Genomic DNA, 21197 nt, shown 5'->3' with positions numbered 1-21197 from the left:
TTACTTAGAACCTGTGGAGAGGGGTTCCAGCAAACAGGTGGTGGCCTGCGATTGTGACCTAGAGAATGTGGTGTTTTGGGTGTCTGTTTTCCCAGTGACTGAGGAACAACTTAGTAAATCAAGAGTTTGTGAAATTGCACTTTTTCTCCAGGTCACCTGTCAACATTATTGCACAGAAAAAATGATCAGGAATCTCACTGGTATAATGGCTTTTTGAGTTCTGTTGGGTTGCTAATTCGGACAACTCAATGCCTGGAATAATCTCTTCAAATCTTGCCACTTACAAAGGTGGTTTATCCTCTCTCAAGGAGGTAAAATGGAAAGAAACACAGATGTCATCTTGTTTAACAGGGGTCTTAAAGAGTTTCCAGCCCAACTCTCTCATTGCACAGATGAGGAAATAAAACCTCTAAGACAATGGGGATTTTTGTCTAGAGTAATAGTAGTTTGAGCCAAAATTAAAACCTGGGTCTTCTGCATCCCAAATGAATATACTTTCCACTGGTATACATTTATCATTGAAGGATCTTTAACTAGCGGAAAGTGATTGAAATGCAACCCTATACTTCTGTATATTCATATAAAAATTTACTAAAATTCAATAACAATTCTATTGGCCATTTTTTTCCTACAAATCAGTCTTGAATACTACGAATATATACTTAAAATGTGTATAATGAAATAGTTTTTATTATTTTAATAAATATTTTTATAATGGTTAGGACTCCTTTTAAATTATTTTATAACTCAGGATAATACCTAGGTTCTCAGCTTTAGCAAAGTTCTTAGAGTCTTTGCAACATATTTTGATGGCTATAAACAAGATAGAGAGTATTCCGCTTGCCATTTATCCAAAATAGATTGTGAGGATTCATTATTTCTACCTTATATGTTTGAAAAATATCATTGGTGAAATTATGTAGGCCTGTCGTTTTCTGTATGGGAAGATTTAAATAAAAGATTCTGTCTTTCTATTCTCCTTCTGCTAGTTTTGGTAGGTTATGTTTTTCAAGGAATTATACTTTTAAGTTTTCATTTTAAAATTGAATAATGAAATATCTTTTTACTGTCTTTTGAATGTGTAGTGTTGTCCTCTTTTAGTATTTGTGTTTTTCCTTGATTAGTTTTGCTATTAAATGTATTAATCTTTATTTAAAAAAAAAAAACTTCTAGTTTTACTTTTTTCTATTATACATTTGATTTCTTTTTAGTTAATTCCAGCTCCTATTTTCATCATTTCCTTTTGTCTACGCTTTGTAGTTTGCTTTTCTTTTTCTAGTGTCTTGAGATGGAAGCTCGAATCACTGATTTTTAAGTGTTTTTTTCTTATATGTGAACTTAAGGCTATAAATTATCATCTATTCACTGCTTTAGCTGCATTCCAAAAGTTTTGATAACTCATCTCTTCATCAGACTTAGATGAAAAGATTTTAAATTACCAATGTGATGTCTTCTTTGACACACAGGTTATTTAGGGTGTAAGGTTTAATTTCCAAGAAATTTCTTTTTTCTACCAACCTTTGGTTTTTTATTTTGCCTCAATTTTTGTAACCAGATTATATAATCTGAGTAAACTGTAAGTCTTTTGGTATGTGATAAGGCTTGGTTTAAAAGCCACTATATGATCAGTTTGGGTAATGATTTGTACATACTTGAAAAAATATAATTTCTGTCATGATTGTATGTAGTGCCCTGTATCTGTTAATCAGGTCATTGTTCAGACCTTCAATATTCTCATTGATTTGGGGATGTCTGTTCTATCAGTTGTAGAGAAAATGTGTTCAAGCCACTCACTATGATTATGTTTTGGTCTGTTTTAGTTTTCTTTTGTAATTTATTGCTTTACGTATTTTAAAATAATGGTACTGAGTGCATTCAAATTTAGGCTGTGATACCTTCTGTAAAAATATGTATGATTCTTCCTTATACATCTTGCTTTAGAATCTACTTTTCTAGAACTAAAAAACTTCAGCAGCTGTCTTTTGCTGACAGTGTAGATGGCACCTTTCATTCTTCTTTAAAATTTCTGTCTGTATATTTAAAGTAGGTCTCCCATAAGCAGTACATACTTACAATTATCTATAATAGTAAGACAATTTTAGTCTTTTAATTATTCTTTAATTGGAAATGATGCATTTTCTATGAGATTATTGACCTATTGTTGTTAACATACACTATTTTATCATTAACTTCTCATTGTACTCAATTGTTCATATTTCTTCTCTTTTGGATTAATAAAATATTTTTTTAATTTTATTACTCCTCCAGCAAATTATTAGTAAAAGTTTACTAGTTTGTTAGTGGTTACTCAAAAATATGCAATCTTCAATAATTATAGTCAAAGACATTACTTTTCTATTTTCTGATAGTGCTAGAACATAAAACATTAATTTGAATTATATTCATCCAAGAATGTATCTGCATTATTGTGGCTATGGCATTATTGATTTTAATCTATATGAACTCCTAATCTATTTAACTCCATAAGACATCATCATTGCTTTGTATAATCAATATTTCATTATATCCACCCATGTATTTCTCATTCTACTTTATTTCTCCCTGCATGACTGTTCTTCCTTCTCCTTGAGGAAAAAATTATACTGTATATTTAATAAAGGCGCAAGTGATACATTATTTCATTTTTGGTCTAAAATGTTTACATTTTACCTCCATTTTTACTCTGAGTAAAAATTTAGACTTTGGCAGTTGTTTTACTTCTTCACTTTTAAGATATAATTCCATTATCTTCTGATTTCCATTGTTGTTGCTAGCATGTCAGCTGTCAGTATTATTGTTGCACTTTTAAAAATAACATTTTCTAGGTCCTTGAGGAATTGCCACACTGTCTTCCACAATGGTTGAACTAATTTACACTCCCACCAACAGTGTAAAAGTGTTCCTGTTTCTCCACACACTCTCCAGCATCTGTTGTCTCCAGATTCTTTAATGATCACCATTAGAACTGGGGTGAGATGGTATCTCAATATTGTTTTGATTTGCATTTCTCCGATGACCAGTGATGATGAGCATTTTTTCATATGTTTGTTGGCTTCATGTATGTCTTCTTATGTAAAGTGCCTGTTCATATCCTTTGCCCACTTTTGAATGGGCTTGTTAGTTTTTTCCTTGTAAATCTGTTTTAGTTCTTTGTAAATTCTGGATACCAGCCCTTTGTCAGATGGGTAAGCTGAAAAAAATTTTTCCCATTCTGTTGGTTGCCGATTCACTCTAATGACTATTTCCTGAGTTTGTGTCCTTTGTAGGGACATGGATGAACCTGGAAACCATCATTCTCAGCAAACTGACAGAAGAGCAGAAGATCAAACACCGCATGTTCTCACTCATAAGTGGGTGTTGAACAATGAGAACACATGAACACAGGGAGGGGAGCACTACACACTGGGGTCAGTTGGGGGGAAATAGGGGAGGGACGGTGGGGGGTGGGGAGCTGGGGAGAGGTAGCAAGGGGAGAGATGCCAGATGTAGGTGATGGGGAGGAAGGCAGCAAATCACACTGCCACGTGTGTACCTATGCAACAATCTTGCATGTTCTTCACATGTACCCCAAAACCTAAAATGCAATAAAATAAATAAATGGGAAAAAAAATAACATTTTATTTTTCATGGCTACTTTTCCCCATTCCACCTCCTAGCTGCTTTTAAGATTTTCTTCTTATTGGTTGTCATCAGTTTTACTATGATGTGCTTAGTTTTATTTTCTTTCCATTTTTTCTACTTGTGATTCATGGAGCTTCTAGAATTTGTGAGTAAATTTTTTTTTAAATCATAATTGGATCATCCATAGCCATTATTCCTTTGAATATTGATTCTGCCACAAATTCTCTTTTTTTCCCAATTAATTGTATTCCAATTAATTGTACATTAGACACTTACTTAATATTCCATATCTCTTATCATCTTTTTCTATTTGAGATTTTCTTAGATGCTCTCTGTGCTGCAGGTGGATAAGTTCTACAAAGCTCTCTACCGTTTTTTGATTGTTTTTATCTACTGCTGTACTTAATTTTATGCTGCACTCATTTACTGAATAATTAATTTGTTATATTATTTAATTCTACAATGTTCATTTGATTCCTTTTATAGATTTTACTTCTCTGAAGAAATCTATGTTTTTATCCATTTTTACATGGTTCCTCCATTGTCTTGAATGCAGAAATCATAGTCATTTCAAAAACTTTGTCAAATGACACCATTTTCTTGATCTCCTGTGAATATATTATACTATATTGACAGGATTTCTTTTATCTTTTTGGGGGGTCAGTAATACTTAATTTAATGTCAAATATTTTATTAAAAATTGTAGAGGCTCTAGAATATGTTATCTTCCTTCAGTCAGATTTGCCCTCGTATTAGGCAAAAAGAATTCAAGGAGATCGCCTTAATTCAACCACAGACTGATCTGCTTTGAGGCTGGACTGAACTTGTAGTAATGCTCATGTTCAGTTTACCTCCATAAGGCGTACTCCTCCTACAGCATAGTCTTGCAGCTTTCAACTGAACATCTACTCTGTTCACCATGCTCATTATCCCAGCATGTCTTGAGCACTGATTTTTGTTTCCTCAACACTCCTTCACAGATAGGCTTTTAGCTTAGTTTTATTCTTTCTCTCTTTTTTTTGGCGTTGTTTTGTTTTCATTTTTGCCTCCCATCTTATTCAACTTCAGAATTCAGCAAATGTGTTGAGGGGAAAACAGGCAAACAGGTTTTATTTTTTTCCTCTTTAAAAACTGACATTTTATTATATAATCAGAATGCCATTAATATAACTAACAAAACTAAAAATAATTGCTTAATATTATAATCTACTACCTAGTCCATCTTCTTTTAAAATTTTTTATTTTGGATTTTTTATGATTATGATTATTATTCTCATTTCAGGAGGTATATTTGCAGGTTTGTTACATGGGCATATTGCATAGTGCTGAAATTTGGAGTATGGTTGGTCTTGTCACCCAGATAGTGAGCATGATATCCAGCAGGTAGCTTTTCAATCATGACTCCTCTGTTCCTAGTAGTCCCCAGCATCTATTGTTCCCATTTTTATGTCCATGCATATTCAATATTTAGCTCACACTTATAAGTGAGAACATGCAGTATTTTGTTTTCTGTTGCTGCATTAATTTGCTTGGGATAATTGCCTCCAGCTGCATTCCTGTTGTTGCAAAGGATAGACTTTCATTCTTTTTCATGGCTGCATATTATTCCATGGTGTATATGTACCACATTTTCTTTACCAGTTCCACCACTGACAGACACCTAGGTTGATTCCGTGTCTTTGCTATTGTGAATACCTCTGCAATAAACATGCAAGTGCATGTTTCTTTTTGGTAGAATGATTTATTTTCCTTTTGGCATATGCCCACTGATGGGATTGTTGGATCAAATGGAAGTTGACTTAAAGTTCTTTACGTTCTTTAAGAAATCTCCAAACTGCTTTCCACAGTGGCTGAACTAATTTGCATTCCCACCAATAATGTACACACATTTCCTTTTCTCCACAGCCTCACCAGCCTCTGTTATTTTTTTACTTTTTAAAGTAGCCATTTTAACTGGTGTGAGATGATATCTCATTGTGGTTTTGATTTGCATTTCTCTGATTAAACGTTTTTTCATATGTTTGTTGGTGCCCTGCATGTCTTCTTTTGAGAAGTGTCTGTTCATGTCCTTTGCCCATTTTTTAGTTCAATTATTTGTTTTTTGCTGTTCATTTGTTTAAGTTTCTCATAGATTCTGGATATTAGACTGTTATTGGATTCATACTTTGTAAGTAGTTTCTCCCATTATGTAGCCTGTTTATTCTGTTGTTGTGTTGTTGTTGCTATGTAGAAACTCTTTAATTATGTCCCACTTGTCAGTTTTTGGGTTTTGTTTCCACTGCTTTTGGGGACTTAGCCATAAATTATTTGCCAAAGCTGATGTCGAGATGGGCTATTTCCTAGGTTTTCTTTCAGAATTTTTATTGTTTGAAGTCTTGCATTTAAATCTTTAATCTGCCTTAAATTAATTTTTGTATATGGTGAAAGGTAGGGGTCCAGTTTCATTCTTCTGCATATAGCTAGCTGGTTACCCCAGCACCATTTATTGAATAGGAAGTCGTTTTCCCATTGCTTGTTTTTGTCAACTTTGTTGAAGATCTGATAGTTGTAGGTGTGTGGCTTTGTTTCTGGGCCCTCTGCTCTGTTTCATTGGTTTATGGGTCTAGTTTTGTACCAGCATCATGCTGTTTTGGTTACTATAGCCTTATAGAATAGTTTGCAGTGGGGTAACATGATATTTCTGGCCTTATTATTTTTGCTGAGGACTGTTTGGTTATCTGTGCCCTTTTTGGATTCATATGAATTTTAGAATAGATTTTTTTTTAATTCCATGAAAAATGACATTGGCATTTTGATAGAGATAGCATTGAATCTATAAAATACTTTACACAATATGGCCATTTTATTAATATTGATTCTTCCAATTCATGAGCATGGAATATTTTTCCCTTTACTTGTGTGATCTCTGATTTATTTCAATAGTGTTTTGTAGTTCTCCTTGTACATATCTCTCATCTTCTTAGTTAAATGTATTCCTAGGTATTTCATTTGTATGTGTGTGGCTATTATAAACGGAACTGTTTTCTTGATTTGGCTCTCAGCTAGAATGCTATTGTTGTACAGAAATGCTACTGATTTTTGTACATTGATTTTGTATTCTGAAATGTTACTGAAGTCATGTATCAGTTCTAGGAGGCTTTTGGTACAATGTTTAGGGTTTTCTAAGTTACCCTCCCTTCCAGTCTGAGTCTGTTCCACGAGACCACCTTAAGTTCGGCAGGCTTTCTTTCGCATAACTGTAGCCCTCTGCCCAGCTGTTTACATCCAGAAATAGCAAATATCCCCAGGAAAAAAAGTAGAGAATCATCAGCTCAACTTTCCTTGGTTTTCTTGTCTCTGAAATTGTAGCCATTCCAATCATCATGATTTCAACACCTATTTGATATATTTAAGCAGAATTTAGAAAATGATTATCCACATTTTCTAGGTGTTTACCGAAGAAGCATTCTACCACATATTATTCCATCCGATTCAGAACCCTCATTCTATTTTCGTTTATTGTAGCCTATAATAAAGTCCATCAATTCTTTCAAAGGGTGTCATGAAAGACAGATAGGTAGGAAATTCTTATACTAAGTACTGAAAAGAAGTTTGCACAGTGCAAAGGAATCTACAATACTACTTAGAGTACCATAAAATCATTGTCTTGCAGCCTAAGACTAATGCAGCAGGGAGCATGCATGTCACAGGCTTTTATATAAAAGACACAGAGGAACAATGAAGCATATCTGTTATTTCCAGCAATAAATCTTGATGCATAGACCTGAAGGAAGAAGTCTTTTATAACAATTCTATAACTTAATGAAGAAACGATACAGTCAAGTTCCACACTGCTCATGCTCTTTGGATTTAGAGTTTCTTTTTAAAACCTATGTATTTAGAAGGGAGACACTTAGTAAAAATGATATTTTTACTAAAACATGGTAAATCACTTTGATGTAGATATGTCACACTTATAAAATCTTAATAATGTACCATTTTAGGAGTTTGCTTTTATGCCTTATTACTTAACCTTGCAATAATAGATCTGGTCATTGTCTTCCTGCTCATATTTAAACAAAGAATCAAAAATTATTCCAATTCTCTGGAAGTTCAACTTTTCCACATGTTTCCATAAAAGCAGTCAAGGAAGAGTAAGAATGTAAACTTGTCTCTTTCTTTCTTTGGTATATTCTTAACAAACATGCTATCTTGGGTGACTTTCTAACTTTTCTAAACCTACAGTCTTCTTGATGTAATTAAGTATTCCCATCTTAATAATAACTGAAGACCTATGGTAATATCTAATAAAACTAGAAATTTTCCCCTTAATTCTAAAAACACGAGAGTAAAGCTTTGTTTCAGCATTTGAATTTTATGGGTTTGTTTCAATTTATTGAGGTAATCATAAGGTCAACATCATACACATGTTGCTTTCAGATAAAATAATCAAGGTAATTTGATCTTTATTGTTCTCTGCATTTATACAAAGTATGAAATACATGTGCTAATGGTCATCTATACTCCAGCTAACATGAAAAAGAGGAAATACTAAGAAAATTAATAGTATACGCTAGGATACAAAACAAATGCATTAAATTTTTAATATAGAGGCATTAAAAACTAGGGACCTAGCTTCCAACCTGGTTTCATCAGTTACTAATTTTGTGATGTGTGGTAAATCATTTAACTTTTATAAACCTCATCTATGAAAAGAGCCTAAAAACTTCTAACATCCTTTGTGAAGTCATTGTAAGGACCAAATAAGAAGGTGTTTTTAAAAGTATTATGCTTTAAAAACTGAGAAATCACTATGTAAATGCAAGAATCACTATTCGTATGATTTTTTTTTTTTTTAGATGGATTCTCGCTGTGTTCCAGGCTGGAGTGTAGTGGTGTGAACTTGGCTCATTGAAACCTCTGCCTCCTAGGTTCAAGAGATTCTCCTGCCTCAGCCTCCCAGGTACCTGGGACAACAGGCGCATGCCACCATGCCTGGCTAATTTATGTATTTGTAGCAGAGACAGCATTTCACCATGTTGGCCAGGATGATCTCAATCTCCTGACCTTGTGATCCACCTGACTCAGCCTCCCAAAGTTCTGGGATTACAGGCTTGAGCCACTGCGCCTAGCTCACGTATACCTTTAAGAGGCATTTTTACCCTATTTCAGTAAACAGACTATCTTCAGGCACTTGGAAACCTTGTCAGCTTTCATTTGCATAAAATTATTATTCTAATTACAAATTATTTTCATGTATCATTAAAGCAGGTTCATCAGGGTGTCTATTAGGCAATTCTTTATTAGCTTAATTCAAATTATGTATATGAAAGTAATAAATCTGTGTTTCTCTTTCAATAATAATTTCAGAGGGTCTCCATTAATCCAGCTAACTGAAGTATTAGTCTAAATTTTATGCTATCTGCATGTGAGAGAGAAAAGCCTAAAACTGCAAAATTAGTTCAATGCAAATGTCAATAAACAGTTAATAACACTCTTCAATTATAATATCTAAATATTGTGAACATATCTGATAGTTTATTTTGCTATTGCTATTTCACACTTAAGAAACAAAGCTTACATTCAAAAAAAAAGAAAGAAACATTAAGCAAGCAACATGATCATATATCATCAAGTAACATGAAGAGATCAGAACCCATACTCCCTGGTCTCCTGCTAATTTTACAATCTTGATCATCCCTAGTTGCCTACCTGAAATATCAACAGTAACAGAAACAGGTAGAAAGATATTTGTCCCCTTATATAACTTTATGGCAAATTTTAAAAGCTCCTCTCTCTTTACATTCTATGATCTTGTTTGTTTTTCTCCTTCCGAACTTTCTCCAGTCACACTAGCATTCCTTGACCATGCCAGGTACTTTAACTGTTTTATGTCTTTGCTGTTCTCTTGGCCTAAACTAACATTCTGCCCATTAAAATCCTCCTTGATCTTCAGTCTGTGAAACCCGACTTTCCTGTGATCTCACAGGATGCTCTGCCTAGTGATAGGTAAACTGTTCACTTATCTGCCTCTTCAGCTAAAGTCTAAGTCCCTTGAAGGCCAATACAATGCCATATTTGTCTTTTTATTGTCCACACACCGTACTGCTTGGCATATGCTTAAAAGGCAATAATTTAATTGCACATTTAAATGAAAGAATAGATGAATGAATTAATGGATAGTTGCTAAAGAAGACCTAGTGAAGGACATAGTATTTTTAAGTGATACAGGCTGATCCCTATAAATTAGCACACATATAGAATACATAAAATTCAGATTATAAGAATTCTACCTAACATAAATGTATCTTGATGTAGAAATAATATGTTCAATCTTAATCTGGTGTGAAAAACCTGGATATTATCACATAAAACTTGATTCAGTTATTCACATAAAACTACCCTGGACATAAAAAACTAAAAAGATGTGTGTTCCATCAATATTCTGTCATTCTTCATGTCTTTCCAAGACATTTTTAACTCTTAGAATTCTTCAGTAGCTTGACCTTTGGGAAAAGGAACTAGCAATAAAACACAATAGAATACATAAACTGCTCAAGAGACATTATTTTGAAGTAGAAAGTTATTAAAAATCATGCTTTTGAGAAAATGTTTTGTGTAAAGAAATCTTCCCAATAAGTGTACTAATTGAAAAAATAGAATGTTCTTTATTTTTCAGGGTAAATAGTCACACCTATGTATTTTTTATATGTGTAGATAAGTGACTGACATTAAAAGTGGATATTTTTGGTTGGTGAGAAGGTAGGCAAATTTTCTAAAATTTACCTTATTTTTCAAATTTTCCAAATATTCCAAAAGAGGATTTTTTGGCCATTATTATCAGGACAAAATACCTATAAAATATTGCAATATTAATGAGAAACAAATCTATAAAAGTTTTAGGCAAAAGACAGAATAGGCTTGATTATCCATGAAGGAGAATCCGGTGGGCCCCTAGTTTACTATGTGAATCTAAGCAAGCCACTTAATGCTTACAACCTCCATTTCTTTATTTTTAAAAGGAAGTGCTGCAGTCAATGAGTGTTACAGTGCCATGTAGCTATAAAATCCCTGGGATTCTAAGCAAAAAGCAAATAGCTTTCAAGAGCCTTGGAAATCTATTTCCTCCGTTACAATAGACAGTACATAAACATGGGCCAAGAAAATAAGAAAAGTAAAATAGCAGCTGCAAGAAGTTCAACACTCCCCTCAAGACCAAATACTATCCTGTTGAAACACCTTCGCCCACATTCCTTCCATTCGCAGAGTGGCCCAGGGTCCCTTGAGCTGATTCCCTTGAAAGCTAATTAATTGTGTGCTGCATGGGGCATCCTCACGATGCTAAGGAGTCATTCAAAAAGGGAACATAAAAGTGATACTAAACAATAATATGCGATTTATAGTCTGGATGTGGCACATGCTGTATTGGCTTACTTTTATTTCACAGTTAATCTCCCAGCTCACAAAAGTTTTATTGGATTGGAGCATGTGCAGTATTCCCTTTATAAAATTTTATAGTCCCTTGCTATTTTCAGGGGTTTGTTTTATAGGCACAATTTGCTGCTTTAATCTCACCCAATTGTCATGTTCTAAATCATGGTGAATAAAAATGTCCTAAAAGAAGAGATGTGCTGAGGGTAGTACTTAATTACACTTAGCTCCTGATTTAAATGTGACCTGGCCATTGCCAAATGCAGGACACAGAGTAACCAGCCACACAAGTCTGCATAAACTGATGTAAGTCATTACTGGGCTTTTAATAGCAGAGCCCACTTGCACTCTGGTGGTACTTTGCAGGCACTCTGATGAAAGTGGGTCCTCCTGTCTTCCATCAGCATCTGTGAAAATTAAGGCAGCTAATGAATGAGCGCCAATCGCTAATGTTCTCACAGCGGGCAAGCACAGGTTTTGTCTTTAAGCCTATCATTGAACAAGGCAATTTCTGGGATGTCTCTTAGAGGACGTTCCCTAATTCTCATTCAGCCAAATGCTACTGATGATAAATATTAGCATGGAAAGGGTCATTCATTTCTAGAAGTCAATTATGCTTTATTAAAGTTAAGGAATGCCTAAGCACAAAATATTCATAACCTGTTTATTATGTTCTCTCTTTAGGTGTGTGGAGGAGGAAGATCACAGGAAGAGAAGCGATGGTGGTCCCTGACAGCCACAGTTTTTTGTTGCCATCATACTTTCCCTGGAGCTGATTCCTGACAACATGCTCCTCTTTCCCTTTAGTAGAATGTTCCTCCTTTGTTCATCCTGATCCCTGTCCCAAACTTTCTATCTAGCCAAGCTTAAATACCCCAACTAATCTCTACACCACCATTGCTGTTTCACGAATGGATCTGTGACCCAAAGTAAGCCAATTTCAAGTCTGCCCCGGACATTTCTAAAGAAAAGAAGGCCACTAGCTGCTTAGGTGGCTAAGCTGGGCATATGTGAACCTGGGACTGTTTCTCCCTGGGACTGGTGACAAACAGGGAGACAGGTATTCTAAGCATGTAAAAGCATCTGTGTCTAGCGATGGCTAACATATCACTTGAGTTCCATGAGGCAATAAATCCTCATTTTGTCTTAAACTTGTGGGAATTTGGTTTCTGTCACTCGCAACAGAATGAGCTCTGGCTAAAAAGAGATATTATTGCAAATTGAGCATGGCATTTTGTTCCAAAAAGCAACACTATTCACACTCTTTTTTCTTTATTGAACATTTCCTAAGCAGCACAGTTAGAGAGAAAATATGATCACATATTCCAAACAGATGTTGTCATGAATGACAAATATTGCTTTCACATACCCCAACATAACATTAGCAAAATCCCTAGGGACAGTCCACCACATAAATAGGAAAAGTATATGGTAAACAGTAAATGACTGGAAAGTAGCAACAGTCATAGTAATATCTGGACCACACAGGTTATTTATACTGAAAAAGTCTTCATTTATAGCTCTATCGACCTTCTGATAGAACTTATCTTGCTATTTATACATAAATATACTAAAGTGCTAGCAGGGTACTTTTAAAGAGACTGGTGACAAAGTTGGCCTGAGTTATTCTCACATATGTGTTTGTACTTTTGCCACATAAGTGTGTGTGCATATGTAATAAAGTATATTGGTTTGTATTTTTAAAATTTACCTTCACAGTGTATTCTTTTGAGACTTCACTTTTTTCTTGAATTTGTGTGTTTAGAACTTCGTCCATAGAAAGGGATGGGGAAGGGGAGGATAAGGAGAGCATGGCCAGGGGGTACAAGTTTACAATTACAAAGAAAGAAGTTCGGGCGTCCTATTGCACAGCATGGTGTCTATAGTCAACAATAAGATATTGCAAATCTTAAAACAGCTAGAAGAGAGACTTTTCTATGTTTCTACCACAAAGAAATACTAAATTTTTGAGGTGATGGATAGGCTAATTACCCTTATTTAATCATTTAGCAACATATACATGTATTGAAACATCACATCGTACCCTATAATGTATATACAATTATGTGTCTGTTAAAAATATAAAAATAAAATTAAAAAGTAAAATTTGTCCATGGAGAGATACAGATTGATGGATCTCATTCATTTCAAGATTTCTTTAGTATTTCATTGTGTGGATAAATCATGATTTATTTATGAATTTCCTTATTATGGCCTGTTAGATATTTTCTATGCATCATTCATTCATTACCACAAAGAGTTTTGCTGTGAACACCGTGCTATTATACATAACTCTTATGTAAAGTGTGTGAGAATTTCTCTTGGGTACGTGCTCAGAGATAGATATAGGAGTCATGGGATATATGGAACTCCAAATTCACTATGAATTCATAATAAATTGGTTTCCAAAATGGATGAGTCCATTTACATTCCCATCAGCAAATTTAAAACCTTAAATATTAATGAGAAAAAATAGAATTGTAATAAATTTAAAAAATTAAGTCATTAAAAAAAATCTCACAATGGCGAAAGAATGAGGAATACTTATCTAGCTTAAAACTAATATGTATAATCTGACCAATTTCATCCTTTTGTCCTTACTAATAGCTGATATTTATGTGCATCTTCACAACTTTTAAAACACTTTTAATATATATTCATTGTGTGGGTACTGCAAACAAGGATTCGGGGAAAAGGATGCAAAAACATGAAAAAAAAAAAAAGGGAGCCCTTACAGCCAATTGTACAGGCAGAACCAACATAGCCCCAGGGAAACACCGCCACATCATGTCCCTCGCCAACCCTACCACAATCATCCTTTAAATGGTCTATTCCAGGTGCAACCCAAGTGATCCTGCTAAAATCTATGTTGACTGTAACTCTCCCCTGCTTAAAATATCTCAGGGACGCCTCAGTCAAATCCAAACCCACATGGCACTACTGACACCCCTGGCCCACTGTGCTTACCTTCCTAGCTTCATGGCTTCCTGCTCACCCTGAAATCCTCTACGCTTCAATATTACTCAGTAGTTCTTAATTTTGCTCCCCTGTGTTTTTAACCCCAGGTCTTCAGATATGCCTTGTCTATTTCCAACCCACCACTTGCTTGGACTAACTCCTATTGCATCTTGCGGGTAAGAGGTTAGATGTGAGTCCCTCTTGGAAGCACTGTAACCCTTGAGGCCTGGAGGGGTGCCAGGCTCCCAGAGCACCCCAGGCTTCTGCCAGCCCAGATCACAGTCCCTGCATGGCACATGGCCTCTTCTTTGTTTCTTCTTACTGGACTAGGAGGCCCTTTCCGAGCAGAGACCAATGCCTGTTTACTGACTACAGCAGCTTGTACTCACCATCAGCAAATATCCTAAAGATGTAAGCTGTGTTGTGGCATGGCCTGGAGCCATACTGTGAACATCATGAGGAGGGAAGACCAAGAAATAATGCTAGACCCATTCCTTGTCTCCTTGTTCAACCTTTCTTGTTTCCTCTGGCATACATGCAGCTGTAGATTGTCCCTGAAGCGTTGTTACTACCACACCTTGTGTTCAAAATACATACTCGTTTCCACACAGGGGAGAGAATGCTTTAGGCATGCTTCTACTTTCCTGGAATTTGAGGTCTAGAGAGGGAAGTGTTTGCTGGTGCTGCAATGTTATTTTCAGAATGAACTAATTCTAAACTGAACAAGTGTTATTATTATTAATCTAGGAAAATTAATCTCTCTTATCCTAGGTTACTTAGTTTCATTGTGTTCCATTAATTCTCACTATGACAAATGCAGAATACTTTCAGTGACTATGCTTTCAGAGTCTATAAAAAAAAAAAATTCCTTTTTAGATCCTCACTCTTAAGGATACGGGAATTTCGTACTAGGCCAAATCAGTCATTGGCAGCTAGATTACCTGTCATCAAGAGAAGCCCTGTAGTTCACAGAAGCCTGAAATTTTAGTGTGATTCTTGTTCCACTTAATCATGAGACATCCATGAATTCAAGTAAACCACCATTTATATTTTAGGTGTGTATCACTTCCAACTTTAAAAAATCCTTTAAATTCTGTTGACATGTATTTCATTCATCCTTCTTTACAAAACACTGCCAAGCTTTAGTAGCACGTGGAGTAGAACACTAAATTTTCCACCAAGGGCACTCACAATTATGGAGTTATTTTCTGTACATATGGCATATACATGCATAATTTACATTTACTGTGTCATTTAATCTTCAAGTTGCCTCAGAAAAATACTCATTTCCCAATTTTCAGATGGCAGAAGTAAAGCTCGGACAGGTAATAAGCTCTCCCTCTCCCTCCACCAAGCCGTTCTAGCTCCAGATGAATCCGCTGATTTTAGACAATTCTTTTTGAGTGGAGCTGAAACCTAACTTTTTGTGCACCATTTTTTTCCAAAAGGTGAGGCTTAAGGTTTTAGTTGTATCTCTTAGAACAGCGGTCTCCAACCTTTTCAGCGCCAGGGACTGGTTTCATGGAAGACAATTTTTCCACCGAACAGGGTGATGAGAGGGGTTGTTTTGGGATGAAACGGTTCCACCTCAGATCATCAGGCATTAGACTCTCATAAGGAGCACATAACCTAGATCCCTCACACGCACAGTTCACAGAGGGTTTGTGCTGCTATGAGAATCTAATACCGCTGCTGATCTGACAGGAGGTGGAACTGAGATAATAATCCTCACTTGCCCACTGCTCACCTCCTGCTGTGTATCCCAATTCATAACAGGCCACTCCACAGTCTGGGTTTTACAGATCCCTGCCTTAGAACATGTAGGGAAAAAAACTCCTTTTCAGTATAAGAGCTCTCACCATGTAAAAGGTCTGCTCTCACCCCACTGAGACAGTTACTGCAATAACTGCTAATAAGGAACTAGTCTATATTTCTTTAACTTATCTTCCTTCTAAATGAGTTTTAGGAGTGGTTTAGAAGTGTTTTTTTCAAACTTTTTGTAGCAGCCAAATTCTTTTTAAAATGGAATCTTTCAGGAAAGCCAAATGTATATTAAGAAAAATAAAAATGAGACCGAGTACAATGGCTCACACCTGTAATCCTAGCATTTTGGGATGCCAAGGTGAGTGGGTCAGCTGAGGCCAGGGGTTCGAGATCAGCCTGGCCAACATGGCAAAACCCTGTCTCTACTAAAATTACAAAAATTAGCCAGGCATGGTGGTGGGTGCCTATAATCCCAGCTACTCAGGAGGCTGAGGCAGGACAATCACTTGAACCCAGGAGGCAGAGGTTGCAGTGAGTTGTTTTTGTGCCACTGCAACCCAGCCTGGGAAACAGAGCAGGACTCTGTCCCAGAAAAAAAAAGAAGAAAAGAAAAAGAAAAATGAAAAAGTGTGGCACTCACTGAAATGAATGTGGAAAACCTGTAGTTACTCCATCCACTCTGCTCTTCCCTCCATAAGACCCATATTTCAAAACAAACCATAAGGAATCTCTGCACTTCATGGGATGCAAGGATGGCCATTAACTATTTCTCTCTTAGCCTTTCTTTTCCTAGGGTGATGTCCTGGACTGATCTTAATGATCAAGTAGTCTGAAGAATACAAAGACTTAGAAAAACTGAAAAGAGGTCAGACACCAAGTGGCTCATGCCTATAACCCTAGCACTTTGGGAGGCCAAGGTAGGCTAATCACTTAAGCCTGGGAGTTTAGGGTCAGCCTGGGCAACATAGCAAAACTCCATCTCTACAAAAAATATTAAAAAAAAAAAAAAAAAAAAGAAGAAGAAGAAAAAATTAGTCAGGCATGGTAGTGCATACCTACAGTCCCAGCTACTCAGGAAGCTGACATGGGGGAGGATCACTGGTACCCAGGAGGTCAAGGGTGCATTGGGCCATGGTCATGCCACTGCACTCCAGCCAGAGTGACAGAGTAAGACCTTGCCTCAAAAAAGAGTAATTGATAATGCCTATTAAGTTATAATACAGATTGTAAAATATCAAGACCAGGAATCATACCAAAGATTCCATTCTTCCCATGTCCTTCAATGTAAAGTTTTGCAAGGTATGATGGGAATTCCTGTGTCCTTCCATGCAAGGGTTTGTGAGGTGTGATGGGAATCCCCAAAGCACCCAAAGTCAGGAGATCCATATGGGTCCATGTCTTATTTACAAAAAAATATTTAACAAAACCAAAGCAAGGAGATATTTCTCTTCTGATAATTTCCTACCATTTAAGAAACTGACTGGGACTTCTGCCAAAATGGCCAAATAGGAACAGCTCCAGAGTTCAGTTCCCAGCAAGAGAGGCAGAAGGTGAGTGATCTCTGCTTTTGCAACTGAGATACCAGGTTCATCTCAAAGGGAGTGGTTGGACAGTGGGTGTAGCCCGAGGAGGGCAAACTGGGGCATGGTGCGGTGCTACTTCACCCAGGAAGTGCAACGGGCCAGAGGGCCCTTCCTCCTACCCAATGGAGGCCATAGCTCCATTCAGATGCTGCACTTCTGCGGTCTTTGCAGCCCACAGACCAGGAGAATCCCACCTGCCAACAGGTGCCACAGGTTCCAGGGCAAATCTGGGCGGCTGATTCAGCCAGTGCCCTAGGTTCCCAGCAAAAATCTGAGCAGCCCTTTGGACTGGCACCTGGAGTGCCTGCGAGACAGAGTCACCCATACCCCTGAGAGAAAGGGGGCTAAAAGTGGGGAGCAAGGTGATCTGGCTCCACAGGTCCCACCCCCACAGAGGCCAGCAAACTGAATCCCACTGGCTTGGGATTTTTGTAGCCAGCACAGCAGTTTGAGCTCGACCCTGGACAGTTGAGCTCAGTGGTGGCAGGGTGTCCACCATTACTGAGGCAGCTCTAACCTTACCTGCATAAACAAAAGCACAAAGAAGTTTACACAGCAGCTGCAGGGGAGCCCATGGGAGCTCAACAATGCCTCTGCAGGCAGAGTATGACTGGGCTCTCTCTTTGCTGGGCAGGGCACCTCTGAAAAAAGGCAGCAGCCTGTGAGGGACTTACAAATAAAGCCACACCTTCCCAGGACAGAGCATCAGAGAAAAGGAGCCATTGTGAGTTCTTCTGCAGCAGACTTAAATGTCCCCGCACACCAGCTCTGAAGGAAGCAACAGAGCTCCCAGCAGAGCACTTGAGCTCTGATAAGGGACAGACTGCCTCTTCAAGTGGCTCCCTGACCCCCATTTATGCTAAGAGACATCTCATACAGGACTCGCAGGTACCCTTCTGGGATAAAGCTACAAGAAGAAGGAACTGGCAGCAATCCTTGCTTTTCTGCAGCCCCCATGGGTGATTCTTAGGCAAGCACAGTCTGAAGTGGACCTCCAGCAGTCCTGCAGCAGAAGGGTCTGAAGGTTAGAAGGAAAACTAAATAACAGAAAGAAATAGCCTCAATATCAATAAAAAGAACATCCACTCAGAGACCCCATCCAAAAGTCACCAACTTTAATGACCACAGGTAGATAAATCCATAAAAATGGGAAGACACCAGGGTAAAAAGGATAAAAACACCAAAGACCAGAACACCTTTCCTCCTCCAAGGGATCACAACTCCTCATCAGCAAGGGAACAAAATAGGATGGGGAATGAGTTTGATGAAGTGACAGGAGCAGGCTTCAGAAGGCGGGTAATAACAAACTTCTCTGATCTAAAGGAACATGTTCTAACCCAATGCAAAGAAACTAAGAACCTTGAAAAAAGGTTAGATGAAATGTTAACTAAAATAATCAGCATAGAGAAGAACATAAATGACTTGATGGAGCTGAAAAACACAGCACGAGAACTTAACAAAGCATACACAAGTTTCAATAGCTGAATTAAGCAGAAGAAAGGATATCAGATATTGAAGATCAGCTCAATGAAATAAAATGAGAAGCCAAGATTAGAGAAAAAAGAGTGAAAAGAAATGAACAAAGTCTCCAAGAAATATGGGATTATGTGAAAAGACCAAATATATGTTTGATAGGTGTACCTGAATGTGATGGGAAAAATGAATCCAAGCTGGAAAACACTCTTCAGGATATTATCCAGGAAAACTTCCCCAACCTAGCAAGGCAGGCCAACATTCAAATCCAGGAAATACAGAGAATACCACAAAGATGCTCCTCAAGAAGAGCAACCCCATCATCATCAGATTCACCAGGGTTGAAATGAAGGAAAAAACACTAAGGGCAGCCAGAGAGAAACATTGGGTTACCCACAATAGGGAAGCCCATCAGACTTACAGCGATCTCTGGGCAAGAACCCTACAAGCCAAAAGACAGTGGGGGCCAATATTCAACATCCTTAAAGAAAAGAACTTTCAACTCAGAATTTCATATCCAGCCAAACTAAGCTTCATAAGTGAAAGATAAATAAAATCCTTTATGGACAAGCAATTGCTGAGAGATTTCATTACCACCAGGTCTACATTACAAAAGCTCCTGAAGGAAGCAATAAACATAGAAAAGAATAACCAGTACCAGTCACTGCAAAAACGTACCAAATGGTAAATGCCAGTGACACAATGAATAAACTGCCTCAACTAATGGGCAAAACAACCAGCTAGTATCAAAATGGCAGGACCAAATCCACACATAACAATATTAACCTTAAATATAAATTAGCTAAATGCCGCAATCAAAAGACACAGACTGGCAAACTGGATAAAAAGCCAAGACCCATCGGTGTGCTGTATTCAGGAGACCCATCTCATGTGCAAAGACACACATAGACTCAAAATAAAGGGATGGAGGAAGATTTACCAATCAAATGGAGAGCAAAAAAAAAGCAGGGGTTGCAATCCTAGTCTCTGATAAAACAGACTTTAAACCAACACAGATCTAAAGAGTCAAAGAAGGGTATTACATAATGGTAAAGAGATTAATGCAACAAGAAGAGATAACTATCTTAAATATATATACACCCAATACAGGAGCACCAAGATACATAAAGCAAGTTCCTAATGATCTACAGAGACTTAGGCTCCCACACAATAATAGTGGGAGACTTGGACACTTCACTGCAATATTAGATAGATAGATGAGAGAGAAAATTAACAGGGATATCCAGGACTTGAACTCAGATCTGGTCCAAGTGGACATAATAGACATCTACAGAACTCTCCACCCCAAATCCACAGAATATACATTCTTCTCAGCACATCACACTTACTCTAAAATCGACCACATAATTAGAAGTAAATCACTTCTTAGCAAATGCAAAAGAAAGGAAATCATAACAGTCTCTCAGACCACAGTGCAATCAAATTAGAACTCAGGATTAAGAAACTTATGCAAAACTGCGCAACTACATGGAAATTGAACAACCTGCTCCTGAATGACTACTGGATAAATAATGAAATGAAGGCAGAAATAAAGATGTTCTTTGAAAACAATGAGAATTAAGACACAATGTACCAGAATCTCTGGGACACATTTAAAGCCATGTCTAGAGGGAATTTACAGCACTAAATGCCCATATGAGAAGCTAGGAGAGATCTAAAATTGACACCCTATCATCAACATTAAAAGACCTAGAGAAGCAAGATCAAACAAATTCAAAAGTGAGCAGAAGACAAGAAATAACTAAGATCAGAACAGAACTGAAGAAGATGGAGACATAAAAACCCTTAAAAACATCAATAAATCAAGGAATTCGTTTTTGAAAAGATCAACAAAATAGATAGACTAATATAAAAGAAAAGAGAGGAGAATTGAAGAGATGCAATAAAAAATGATAAAGGGGATATCACTACCGATTCCACAAAAATACAAACTACCATCACAGATTACTACAAACAACTCTATGCACATAAACTAGTAAATCTGGAAGAAACTGATAAATTCCTAGATACTTACACCCTCCCAAGACTAAACCAGGAAGAAGTTGAATCCTTGAATAGAATAATAAGGTCTGAAGTTGAGGCAGCAATTAATAGCCTATCAACCAAAAGAAGTCCAGGTCCAGACAGGTTCACAGCTGAATTCTACCAGACATACAAAGAGGAGCAGGTACCATTCCTTCTGAAACTATTCCAGACAATACAGAAAAAGGGAATCCTCTCTAACTCATTTTATGAGACCAATATCATTCTGATATCAAAATCTCACAGAGACACAATTAAAAAAGAAACTTTCAGGCCAATATCCTTGACAAATATTGATGCCAAAATATTCAATAAAATGCTGGCAAACCAAATGCAACAGCACAT

Source organism: Cebus imitator, unplaced genomic scaffold (assembly GCF_001604975.1).
Source record: "Cebus imitator isolate Cc_AM_T3 unplaced genomic scaffold, Cebus_imitator-1.0 Scaffold126, whole genome shotgun sequence".
Lineage (NCBI taxonomy): Eukaryota > Metazoa > Chordata > Mammalia > Primates > Cebidae > Cebus > Cebus imitator.
The sequence above is the reverse complement of the archived record's forward strand: the minus strand, read 5'-3'. Positions refer to the sequence as shown.